Source organism: Hippopotamus amphibius, chromosome 8 (assembly GCF_030028045.1).
Source record: "Hippopotamus amphibius kiboko isolate mHipAmp2 chromosome 8, mHipAmp2.hap2, whole genome shotgun sequence".
Classification (NCBI taxonomy): domain Eukaryota; kingdom Metazoa; phylum Chordata; class Mammalia; order Artiodactyla; family Hippopotamidae; genus Hippopotamus; species Hippopotamus amphibius.
This window is the reverse complement of record NC_080193.1, coordinates 52,341,952-52,354,545: the sequence shown is the minus strand read 5'-3', so window position 1 is coordinate 52,354,545 and position 12,594 is coordinate 52,341,952. Positions and strand designations below refer to the sequence as shown.

At 49.0% G+C, this 12,594-nt stretch overlaps 1 protein-coding gene across 7 annotated transcripts in view; it reads right to left on the bottom strand.

The window, feature by feature from the left end:
* The window catches only part of MGAT5 (alpha-1,6-mannosylglycoprotein 6-beta-N-acetylglucosaminyltransferase), a 355,963-nt gene extending 346,132 nt beyond the window's left edge, over nt 1-9,831 (bottom strand). For 6 of the 7 annotated variants that reach the window (XM_057745767.1, XM_057745768.1, XM_057745770.1 and 3 more), the window contains exon 1: nt 9,412-9,799. The gene's annotated coding sequence lies outside the window, so the exon portion shown is untranslated. Of the gene's footprint in view, nt 1-9,411 lie in introns of all 7 variants that reach the window. The other variant, XM_057745771.1, reaches the window with a different exon arrangement.
* Nucleotides 9,832-12,594: the final 2,763 nt, after the last annotated feature.

Genomic DNA, 12,594 nt, shown 5'->3' with positions numbered 1-12,594 from the left:
AGGCACTCCCTTAGACTAGCCCAGGCACGCTTTCATGGGGGTGGCAGGAATCTGAGCGAGCATGCCCAGTTGTGTAAAAGGCAATCAGACATTCGCAGGCTCTTAAACTCTGTTTATACAGCATCTGCTAACATCCCAGGGGCCAAAGCAGTCACAGTCATGTGGCCAGCAGTGGGGAAGAGGAGGGATGGGGACTAGTACATTACAAGGCAGAGAGTTGTGGATACAGGGAGGCCATTAATTGGGGCCATTAGTGCAATCAATCTGCTGCAGACATTATTTACTGTTTGTCATCACCATGGCAGAAGCAGAAAGATTTTACATTATTTTTAGTTTTCCCATTACCATTTCTCATTTTGGTTTTCCATTATCACTGCTAAGGCAGGAAGGCAGAGTGAAAAGAATACAGGCTTTGGAATCAATGAGATCCACTTTTGTCAGCCTAGCTTCACCACTTCTGGCTACATGACCCTAGGTAAGTCTCCTCTGCACCTCAGTTTCCTTATCATAACAACAGGGCTACTAACATAACGTGAGCTGGAACACGAAATGTATGTAGTTCAACGTCTGGCCATCTCAGATTTCAAACTTTAGACGCTGCAAATAGTTAAATATTTTCAAAAAGATGAGGAACAAGGAAATTTCCTGAGAAGTACAGTTTCTTGACAGAAAAGAATAGTTCCTTTACATAAAGACTAAAAAACTACTTCTTTATGAAGAGTTTTGGGGACTATGGCAGGCAGAAAAATGGCCCCCAAGGATGTTCACACTCTAATTCCTGAAGCCTGTGAATATGCTACCTTACAGGACAGGTGTGATGAAGTTAATAAGGACCTTGAAATGAAATTATCCTGGATTTCCTGGGTGGACCTAATCTAATCACATAGATCCTTAAAATCAGAAAATCTTTCCCAGCTGTGGTCCCAGCCTGATGGCAGAGGGATAAGGAGTCAGCCCAACATTGCTGGTTTTGATGACGGCGGAACAGGGTACTAGCCTGTGAATGCGGGTGGCCGCCAGAAGCTAAAAGAGGCAAGGAAAAGGATTCTCCCCTAAAGCTCCCAGAAGGAATGGACAACTTGATTTTAGCCAGTGAGACCCGTGTTAGACCTCTGACCTACAACACAACACAAGACAATAAATTTGTGTTGCTTTACGCCACTAAGTCTGTGGTTATTTGTTACAGCAGTAACGAATGATTCTGGTTGTAAGGGCAATTAAAGAAAAGGCAGTGTGACAGAATAAGCAACTCGTTATCAGGGAAAGCACTTTATCGCAGTCTATAGGGAAGTACAATAAAATCATTATTTATCCATACAATCTCTAAGGATCCCCTGGCTATAAATGACAAGCATGTACTAGGGGAAAAGCCATATCTTAAAAATACACCCACAGAAACTTTCTAGAGGTTTCATTTAATTGATGCTATTCCAAAGATACGCAGCTCCAACTCTGATCACTTCCACTTCTGCTTATAGACAATATGACAATAAAGTAACAAGCCCTTGGACATGAACACACACATACACACACACACAGTCTCAATTTGTTGGGCTTCCTGAGCCCACAAATAATGCTCACAGCGAGGGAGAAAAATGTGTACAAAAAGTCCACTGATTTAAAAAACAGAACTCCAAACTGGCACAAAAAGGACTGCAAAATTAGGAACACACCTAAGAATATTCTTAAGGACAGATGAAAGAAACTACAGTAGCTAAGTGTGCTGGGTTTCAGCCAAGAAGGCACACTAGTAGAATCCCACAGACGCAGGAGACACTAAGAGATGTCTCACTCGATGGATGAGAAACCAGCATCACGGAGCGCTGAACTGACCTGCCTGAGGACCGCCCTCTAACTGCAGAGAGGCCTCACCTGCCTGAGCTTACCTCGATGCCATGCTGCCCAGCTAGTCACGTGACTCTGGTGTCAGGCCCTGGGCAAGGCAATGGGGCTTCTGGCCATGGCTATAGAGCTCCAGACTCCTTGCTGAGAAACCCTTGGGGACAGATGTAATTTTTTAACCAACCTGGTGGAAAAAACCTCTCCCCTTCTGGAGCTCACTGAACGTGAGAACAGGAAATAAGGAATGGTGAACCTACAGAAGAAAGTTGCTCACATGTGCCCAAGAGAATTACATTTGCCTGTACCAAAAAATGCACAGTGAAGGTTCACCCACATAATGTCACCTTTAAATCTAGCAAGCACAACAGTTAGACATCACAGAAGGGGAGGAGAGGAAACAGACCACTCTTAGTCACTGGAGCTGAGAACTCTGTTCAAGAAGGCAGGCCATCCCCATGGACAGAGGGGCTAGGAGCTATGTTTGCAAGGATCTCACATAAGACTGGGGACTCCTCATATGATGAACATTGCTGGGGAGGGAGATGGAGGAAGGCATCCCTCCCCCCCCCCCCAGTTAGGACTGCCTCTAACCTTGGTGGCTCTGAAAAATTCTAGGAGATAGGGTGAGGGAAGTACACCAAACACAAATACTAAGAAAAGTACGGAAGGAAAACAGAAAGATCACACTTAGCAAGAGACACAATGCTTTCCTAAACAAGATGAGTGAGAGAAAGAATTGGTCATTTAGAAAACTCCTCACTGGAATGAACACTAGTAAATAAAAAAATGAGAGCTGAAAATAGCAGATGGTCAAAAAAAAAGGCAGCTGCAAGGAGATTGATATCAAACTCCCTATTCTTTCAACATAGTTGTTTCACAGGGAGCAGTGATGAAGGTACACAAACAGAAGCTGACCCCACTTGTGGCCGTGTAAATACTTAGCCACCTTCCCCAGGGCGCTGTGCCACAGAACCACAGAACTCCATGAGCCTGGTCATCTTCTGCTCTTTGCATCTCAATGTCCCAAGGGAAAAAAACAAAAAACAAATAAACAGCTTCACTAGGGGAAGCTTGTTAAGCTGGTTATTTCTCAGCTGAGAAGTAAGGACCGTAGCCTTTTATTTCTAAACACACAAAAACACACATCCCAAAAGATACTTATCATAAAAGCCTGGTTCTGCTTAGGTAAGCATTTCAACTGTCTACTAAGGACTCTGCCAGCAAAGGCAAAGACAACTTGAGTTTTTCCTCAATCTCCTGTTATTCAATAAGGGAATTTTATTTCTTTATTCTACACCTCCTTTGCCACATGTGTAGGATTATACAGCTTTAGGACTGAACAGAACGTTGGAGCTCATTCAATCCCCTCTTACTTTCCAACAGAAGAACTAAAGCCCAGAGCGGTCATATGGGCTGAATTAATATGTTCTTCATTTGCATATTGCTTTATAACTGAACTTAACTCTTCTGTTAAGCTGACCAGGCCCACACTTTAAACTCCTTGAGCGGCGAGGGACTATTTATTAACCAAAAACCTTCAGAATCAGGAACAGGTGAGATCAATGACATGGCTGATGCCAGGCCGCTCATACGTGAGGAATAAAATGAAAGGAAATGGTGCTCATTGGCACGCCCGACAGGAAAATTCCACGAAGTACGAAAATCCCGGTGGTCAGAGGAGTATTTTGCAGGACCTTCGCTCTCTTTCTAGGATCCCACAGACACTGTGGGAATGTCTTCACAGGCCCAATTTCATTGGAAATGTTGAGAAATAGCCCTGACTCCCCTGCCAGGTTACCCCTGACCCACGCCACGCCCCTAAAGGGTGGAATGCAGCACTGAGAGGGGCCAGGAGCCCTAAGCCACAGCTGCACAGGCAGAGACAGAGATACAGAGAGAGAGAGAGAGACACAGAAAGAGAGAGAAAAGGAATATTTAAGAGTGAAATGTAAAATCCATTCCTGGCTATGTTCCTAAAATGTCACACTTAAAAGGTGACATGAGCAAGGGAACACCTCTTTTAAAGGCACCTAAGTTGCTTAGATTCTCCCCTTTGGGGATGGAGAAAGGACTGGGGCACAGCCACCTACTCCCCACCAGATTGCAGGGTGAGACTCAGTGTGAGCACACACGATTCTGGGAGTGGGAGGGACACACCAAATGACCATCACATTCTCTTCCTGGGTCATTTCTACAAACACAGCAGGCACACGTTATCAGTTGTTATCACTGTTCCTGAGGGATACAGGATACACTGTTTCTCGAGGTCTCCCTTGCCACTGCTGTCAGCCAGGAAGACCTGGAGAAAGTCCTTCTACCTCCCTGCACCTCCAGGACCGCAGCTAAAAAGAGAAAGGATCCGGGGGATCTCCCTGAGGTCCCTTCCAACCCTTGAGTGCCTAAGACTCCTCTTGGCTTTGGTTGGAAAGAAGGCGCTGGCCAGTGCAGGGTGAGCTTGTTAGCCTAAACAACTAAGCACAGTCCAGCTAATGTGGGCTCTGGACCTAGACCCCCTGGGTTCAAATCCTCACCCTGCCACACGTGGCTACCTGGGCTCGACCTTAGCCAGCTTTTTAACCTCCCAATGTCTCGGTCTCCCTACTGTATACACTGGGAATAACAACAGTACCCACCTCAGTGTTGCAGGGAGAAGTAAATGAGACACAAAAGATTAGCCTTTACAACCATGTCAACTACAGAAGATACATTTTTCATTACCATCGCTCGGAATTTCTCACCTACCTGTTCTCGACATTTCTCTACCCAGACATACAATCTCTGCTGATCACCAACACAATACACTCCCATGCGTGGACAGAGACATGAAAGAGATCCAAAACTACTGTAGTGGAGGATGGCTCTGTGTGGGATATTAGAAAAAGCATCTTACCAGCATGCCAGGACTTAGAAGCCGGCTGTGCTGAGAACGCAGCACTAAGGCGTGGCGCTTAAGCAGGAGTCGGTGGGCGGCACCAATTCCCTCAAGGGTCAGCCCCCCAAATCAGAGAGGGATGCAAATCAGTGAGGCTGTTATTCTTCTATGGATAACCTTGAAGTGCTTTTTAAAACATGTCTGAAAAAAGTAAATCAGCTGCAAACACGAGTACTTATGTCTTACAGGTAACGAGGTACTTGGATACACCTCGCTCCTGAGTTCATGGGTGACAGGGTAAAGAAAAACTCCTCAGCCCTCCTAGGTTACTGCCCCGGCTGGGGCCAAGCATGGCAGTGGGCGTGACCATTTACAGGGAGAACTGCCCCCTCCCCCGCTCCCAGACCAGATCGCTTATCCCCCTTGCCTGTACAATTTTTGAGGCTGGACAAAGGTCCCTGATAGGAAGGCCCCTGTTCTCTTTCCAGAAGGTTAGGTGTTCAGACAAGAGAGCAGTGGGATGTTGAAGAAATAAGGTGATTCCCCCAACCCTTCCCATGTACACATACAGCTTTCCAGATATGACAAGGTCGGGCAAGGAGGCACTTGGTTACAGCACTGAAAAAACAAACACATAAATACAACAGTCCAAGTGGGCAGACACAGATCAAGTCCCAACTCTTCCAGCTGAGAACATGGTTACAGTACTAAGTCTCCTGGGACCCATTCTGGCAGCTTTCCAAGAGCTATTAGTTTGCCTTAACACACTGAAAGAGAAGGTCAGATGAATTACAAGTGAGGAGGTAGTTTTGAAGGAGGACATCTTCATACCCAGCACCAGCACCCACCATGCATGGCTCAAGGTGGCTGCCTGATAAACACTCAGTGAGAACCCACAGCTGGAACTGAGGTCACAACTATGCTTGGACTTTTCATGTTGACCCAGCATCCGAGATAGTATGGGGACATGCCTTAGATTAGCAACTTTAAGAAGATGTGGTTGGGGAGATCTTGACACAATTTCAAACAGAAATTTAAAAGTTTAGCTATCTATTCCATATCCTGGGATAAACCATAATGGAAAAGAATACAAAAAAGAATGTATATATGTATAGAACTGAGTCACTTTGCTGTACAGCAGAAATGAACACATTATAAATCAACTATACTTCAAATTTTTTTTTAATTTTTAAATAAAGTTAAGCCATCTTCCAGCTATTAAGAGTGACTCTCTGGGACTTCCCTGGTAGTCCAGTGGGTATCACTCCTCACTCTCAATGCAGGGGGCCCAGGTTTGATCCCTGGTCGGGGAACTAGATCCGGCAGGCATGCCACAACTAAAGATCCCACATGCCACAATGAAGACCTGCTGCAGCCAAATAAATAAATTAAAAATAAGTATTAAAAAAATGTTTTAAAGAGTGACACTATTCTTCAAAGCAAAACTGAACTTTAAAAGCAGCCTGGTAAAACGTGCCCTGGCAAGTATCAAATTTATTTCTGACCCAAGCCTCTCAACTGTCACCCACCTGGCACTCTCCCTTAAATATAAAGGTATTGCCTCTTTTTTCTTTTCTTTTTTTTTTTAAGTACCTAGATTCTGAAACACACACCCCTTCCTTCAACCAAAACTAACTGTTAACAGTTCACCTGACATCTGGACCCTTCCCCAAACTTTGACATCCCCCATAACAAACCCCCAGAGATAATGCGCCTGACAGCACAGGCTTTCCCAAGACCTAGTGTGATAACATCAGTGCAGAACACCACCCCCAACCACCACTTCACCCTCCTACAGCCTGGAGGCCGACACACACAAGGAGTGTCTTTATTGTGCTCTTTAGGCCTCTAGGGAAGCAGCAGAGCAACTACCTGCCTGGAGGACCAGAGTGCAAAAGGACAGGAACTTTCCAGTCCAAGTCTCACGGATGACTGCTCTTGGCAGTTTTCCAGACATCTCTGTCCTGTGCAGACAGGACACTGGTCACTGCCCGTCTCCTGCCAAAATCAACCTGAGAGTGACCCTGCAGTGACTTAGACCCCGAGCCACATGGAGCATTAGGAAAAATTATGTCAAATATCAGAGTGACAACTAGAATGATTGTGAGCAGGCTCACTTCTCAGCAGGGGAACCAAAGGCGTCCCCCTCGGCGAGGATCACAATGCTTCTGGAGGCCAGCCGGGCAGAAGGCTGGCTGGTTGTTTTTAAACTGAGAAAACTGAATGGGAAGGGAGCAAATTTGAATTCCTATTATCTCCTGAGGTCCCTTCCAGCTCCAAGATGCTACCAAAGAGCACTGCATATGCACTTACCGAGGCACGTGCTTCTTTATAAAAACGTATACACGCATGTGTGAACATAGAAAGGAGTACTGTATTCACACTTCCAAACGCAAAGCACTTGAAATGTGCACCGCTGAGGCGATTCAGAGGCCCACGAGCTGCTGCTTCACAGCCGTGGCTGGAACACAGATGCCACTGGCAGATCTGAGCAGAGCTACCCGGCCTTCCTTGCCGCCGCAGTCGCCTTAAAACCAACGTGCAGCCGCTTGTATAGGTGCGAACCTGCAAGGCCCCAAACCAAGACTGCAGACTCCTTTCTCCCAGTGACTGCAGTCACAAGTGTCCCAAGCCCAGGAAGGCGGGCTGGAATAAAGGAGGGGATGAAAAGAAAAGCCCAAACCTCTGTCCAGGCACCCAGCTCTGCCGGAGTCAGGAGTGGGACAGAGCAACCTTCACCTCTTCCCCCAGCCCCTAAAACAGGCAAAAAGGTCCCCCTCTTCCTCCTCTGCCATCATCCCCTTTCTCAGGGCCTCTCCACTTCAAGTTGACTACATGAACATCAAGTTGGTAACTGGAAAAACTAAAAAGGCCTCTAGAAAGGAGAGCTTTGCTCTAATCCTAACCGAGCCTAACAAATTTGATGGAGCCTATCTCAGCCCTGAACAACAACAGCAAAAAGAATATGTGGTGTGTGTGGAGCAGGGAACGAAAATTCATTTATTAAGAAAGATCTGTGATGCTTTGCCCATCATGAAAAACAGTTTGGTGATTTCCTCCAATCAAAAACAAGGAAGTTCTGATTCTGAGTCAAGGCTCAGGCTGTGGGTAGGTAAACTGGGATGGGGGTGGGGGAGGTGGGGGGGGTTGTCAGAGTGAAAAAAAAAAAAAAAAAAACCAACCAAGTCCCTCAGGTGCTGACAATGAACGGGGGCGGGGCGCATCAGCTTCCCATTAGCCTTTCTAGAGAATGAGATCCTACCTCTAACACTTGCATCTGAGTTGTTTACAGGTGCAATGCTGCCATTCCACTGGAACCCCGCACAAACCTGTTTTCCCCTCCCCAACTTCAGAGCCCCAGAAGTGCCCAGCCTTCCCCAGCTGGGCCGTCAGAGCCGGGTGCAGACAGCCGCGTTCGCCCTGGCCGGGCCTGGCAGTCAGTGCCAGGAGTACCGGGCCCCAGACCTCGACTCGGGCATCCCTGAAAACCATATGCATCGCCAGATTCCCGCAGCCCTCAAGCGCCCAGTACCCTCCTGGCTCTCCAAACGCGGCTGGACAATGCAAGCGCCACCTCTTCCCTTTTCTGCGCGGCAGCTACGAAACCACGGCTTTGTGTGTGACAGCGAGTGTGTGCGCGAACGTTCCCGGGCTCACACACCCCCTTCCACCCAGTCTGCTCACAGCGCCCGGTCCGTGCGCGAGGCGAGCGCATCGCGAGCCGGTCCCCCCATCAGGCGGCCTGGCCGCCAGGCCTCTGGCCACCCGGCCTCGGACCTGGCCTCGGGAAGCTGGGGGCGACATCCACGCCCCCGTTCTCGGCCGCAGGGCCACTAGCGAGAGCAGCGCCGAGAGCCGGGCAAAGGCGAGGCAAGGGCCGGGGGGGACGCGAAAGGACAGCTGGCGGGCGCCGCACCCCCAAGTTTGCCAGCCACGGGCCGGGAGGGGGCCGGGAGGGGGCCGGGGCGGCTCTCCACTGGGCAGGAAGTTCCCAGGGCCGCACTGAGCATGCTCTCGGGGATTGTGTGCGCGGGTGTGGGCTCTGCGCTCCCCGCAGCCTCTCCGGCCAGGCAGCCTCCGGAGCGCGCCGGCGGGATCGTGGGCCCGCCGAAGGTCCCTTAGGGGTGGGGGGCACCCCCGGGCTTCCCTGGTCCCCTAGACCAGAGCGCCCGCCCGCCGCATCCCTCGTCCCCTGGGGCCGGGAGCCAGCCTGCCTTCTTCCTCCTCCCCACTGGCCGGTGGCTGAGTCTGCCCTGCGCGCCCAGGTCCCGAGGACCCCAGCCCGGCCCACACCCGCAGCGTGACCCCACCAGGCTCCTCCGCGGTCCGAGCGCCTATCTACCATCCCTGGCCGCTCGCCTCCAGCCCGCGCAACCAAAGCCTCCTCCGGACAGTCCCTTAAAAAAGCCCACAACCCCCACTTCCCAGGGGCCATGGGGGCCTGCAGTCTCCCCCTGTAAGGGGCTGCCCCGGGCAGGTGGGCGCCTCAAGGCGCGTCCCCGGCTGCCCTCCGGGTCTCTCAGAGCGGCCGGGGCACCCACGCAGGCGGCGGAGGGGCGGCGGGCGGAAGCCCCCAGCCGCGCAGCCCACGGTGCAGACTCTCCTCCACCCCCACGCCCTCCGCGGTCCCCTCTGCGTTCATCTCCCCGTGGAGATGGAAAGCTTCGACGCGATCGCCCCGACCCACTGGCTCTCACCTCCTTGTTGAGCAGCAGCAGCAGCAGCAGCCGGGAGTACCTGCCGGCCGCCGTCCCCCGGGGGGCCCAAGGCGCGGCGGGGCAGGGGGTCGCGGCGCCCAGAGCCTGCGGCGCGGCTGGCTACCTGCGCCGGATCGCGCCCGGGGCCGCCGCGGCAGCCGCGGGAGCCGCAGGGCCGCCGCCGAGCGGGCCGCGGCAGGGACGGTCTGCAAACTCTCAGCCCTGGCGGGGCCGCGCGCGGCGCGTCCACACTCGGCCTGGCCACGGCAGAGACGCTCCTCGGGGGCTCAGCCGACCGGGGCGGGGGGCGGTTTGCTTGCAATCTCTTCCTACCCTCCCGTACCGACCTCTCCAACTTCTCCCCGCTTCTAGGCTCGCAGCTCTCCAAGGCAGGGATTCCGGCCAGGGACCTTCGGCAAACTCCCCGCCCTCCCCGCGGAGCGCTCAGCCAATTCGGAACGCCCCAGCCTCTCAGGGGCCGTCTACAAACTCCCAACCCTGTCGGAGAGGACTTCTCCCAGCCCCTCCGTTCCGCAGCCCAAAGGGAGAAGGGAGCGAGGGGGACACTTTGCGGCCACAAATAGTAGTCTAGCAAGGCCGGGACAAACGTGCAAATGCTGATGTGACCATGCATCCTCCAGAGAGGTGCAGGCCAGGCCTCTCAGCACCAGGAGCCTTCCAGCAGTGAAGCCCAGTGAGGGGAGATTGTGGACTCAACCATCCTCAGGAACAGGCAGCTTGAATCAATGCCCTGGGCCTCAGTTTCCATCTTTGTAGAATGGGTTATATGAAGCAGTATGAGTTTCTGCCTGGTTTTTGTGACCTTGAGCAAGCCGCTTAACCATTTGAATTCAACTTCTTTATCTATGAACATAATAAGTGGGGCTTCTTGAGGTTATTTTGAAGATGAAATAAATACATGTAAAATGCTTAGCAATACCTGGCACATAGTAGGCGCTCAATAAATTAATTCCATTTCTTTCTCTTTCCTGCTGCTACCCCCGGATTTTTATGAACACTCTGGATAGTCTAGCTGAACATTGTACTGCTGTAAATTCAAAAAGAAATAAAATACATCCCATGCCCTGAAGGCACCACAAAGGACATTGACTGACATGACATATTAAATCCAACCAAGTCCCAGGAGAGAGAATGCTGTACATTTACATCGCTAAGCATTATAGATCCTTGTTACCTATAGTATCTGGAATGGAAGGAGAGTGGCCTGGTGAATTACCTAGGGGTGGAAATGACAAGATTCATAACCCCATCAAGTTCCAAGCCCTGTAACCAGGCTCTACATCAAGTTACTGTATGAAGGTGTATGTTCAACTCTCCCCTACCTTCCCAGCAGAATTTCTCCACTCCCATTTCACTGCCCTACCCCCCCCACCCCCGCCCCAGGCAGTCTTCTTTCTTAAACTTAGATCACACTATTCTGCTGCCTACCCTCCACAGCAGAGGCATTTAAAAACCAAAGATCATGGAATTCTTAGACCCTAGAAATGGCTTAGTCCAAGTCCCTCACTTTATAAGTAAGCTCTCAGGCCAACCAGCTGGTTGGGGAGGACTCCTGTCTCCAGGATCTTAGTAGAACACACCCTGTAGCCTCTCTTGCACTGAGCTACTCTAGGTTCTAGGCACATTAGGTCAGTCCTACCTTTAACTTCAAGCTGGAGGAAATGGCTCTAACAGTTCCTGACCAGATGAGCCCCAACTTATCAGCCTCTTAGATCCTGAGCTGTCAGAAACTGTCCAGGTAAAGATCACGAACCACAAGGAAATCTGCATGGGTAGGATGATTCCTCTTAATAAGACCTTTAGGTGAAATCCCAGGAATGTTGGGAGGCATGTGTTTCCCTCAGTCCCTTGGAAGAAAAATAACATCTCTCTCCCTCTTTGGGCACTGGGAGGGAAATAGAAGAATGGTGACATCTGGTGGCCAGGACTTTCTGTGCTTTGGATATGTATGGTACAGATTGGCTGATCCTAATAGATTCACTTTGAAGCCAAGTTCCTGCGGGCGGTTAATAATTGTACCACCTGGCTGCCTAGAGATTTCTGAAAGACATCAATCATTTAAACTCTGCGGACATACTGCTATAGAGGATATTACAGATGGTTATTATTTCAGGATATTTTTTATACAAAAGTGTATGTGTATATAGAGAAAGTATAAGGTTGTAATATCCATATATACACACATCATATATATTTATATAATATATATTTGTATTACATATGTTCTATTTATTTGTATGAATAATATACTTGCAATGCCTTTGAGGGAAATTATACTATACTATCTCAATTGTTTTTCTTACAGAGTTAAGATTGTAAATTATAATAATAATTGCTAAAGGACACTGCTTGTAGATGTAAAGATGCTTACTAGGATGTAGTTGTGTATTTCATCATAGCCTCTCAAGAGAGAATTGATTACAAAATTAGAGAGGAAGAAAATAACACAGTGGGAATTTCGATAGTGAAATGCCTGGCAGCTGTTGGTCAAGGCCAGGCTTACCTGGTGAATAGTGATTCATTATCAGCATTTCCATCACTTGTGAACAATGGTGTTAGGTTCAAAGCAGAAAGGTGTTTGGGGTTAATTCACAACAATGCAACAGTCTGTTGGTGTTACTAAGTGTTCTCCATTTCTTTCCATGTTTGTCCCATGTACCATACTTTAGACAATTGTTCAATTATAAACTTAGAAAACACAACTCTGTCCACACAATCAAGTCCATTGTTTCTCAGCGTTGCTTATTAAGTTCTATGTGAGTTATGTTAATCTTTATAACAACTCATGGAGCAGATTTTACTATACCCATTTTATAGAAGAAGCCAAGACTTTGAAAAGTTAGGTAATATGCCCACCAGAAGGCACTATTGAGTAGAATCAGTGGAGATTGAATCGAAAGTTTTCTGGACTCCAGAGCCCAGAGTCTTTCTACTATGCTATGTTGCCCACCCCCAGGAAGAAATGAATATCAGAAATCACTCTAAAGGGGATACTTAAATTACTACAGATAAACCACATTTTCTGACCTATTCACATTGAAAATTATAAGCAACAAAATAACAATTGTGTATGTAAACCGTATAAAGCTGAGACCCATGTGATTCAGTCTTGGAGCAGCCCTCTGTGAAATAAACAAATGAATTTTTTCCTGTGCAAGACTT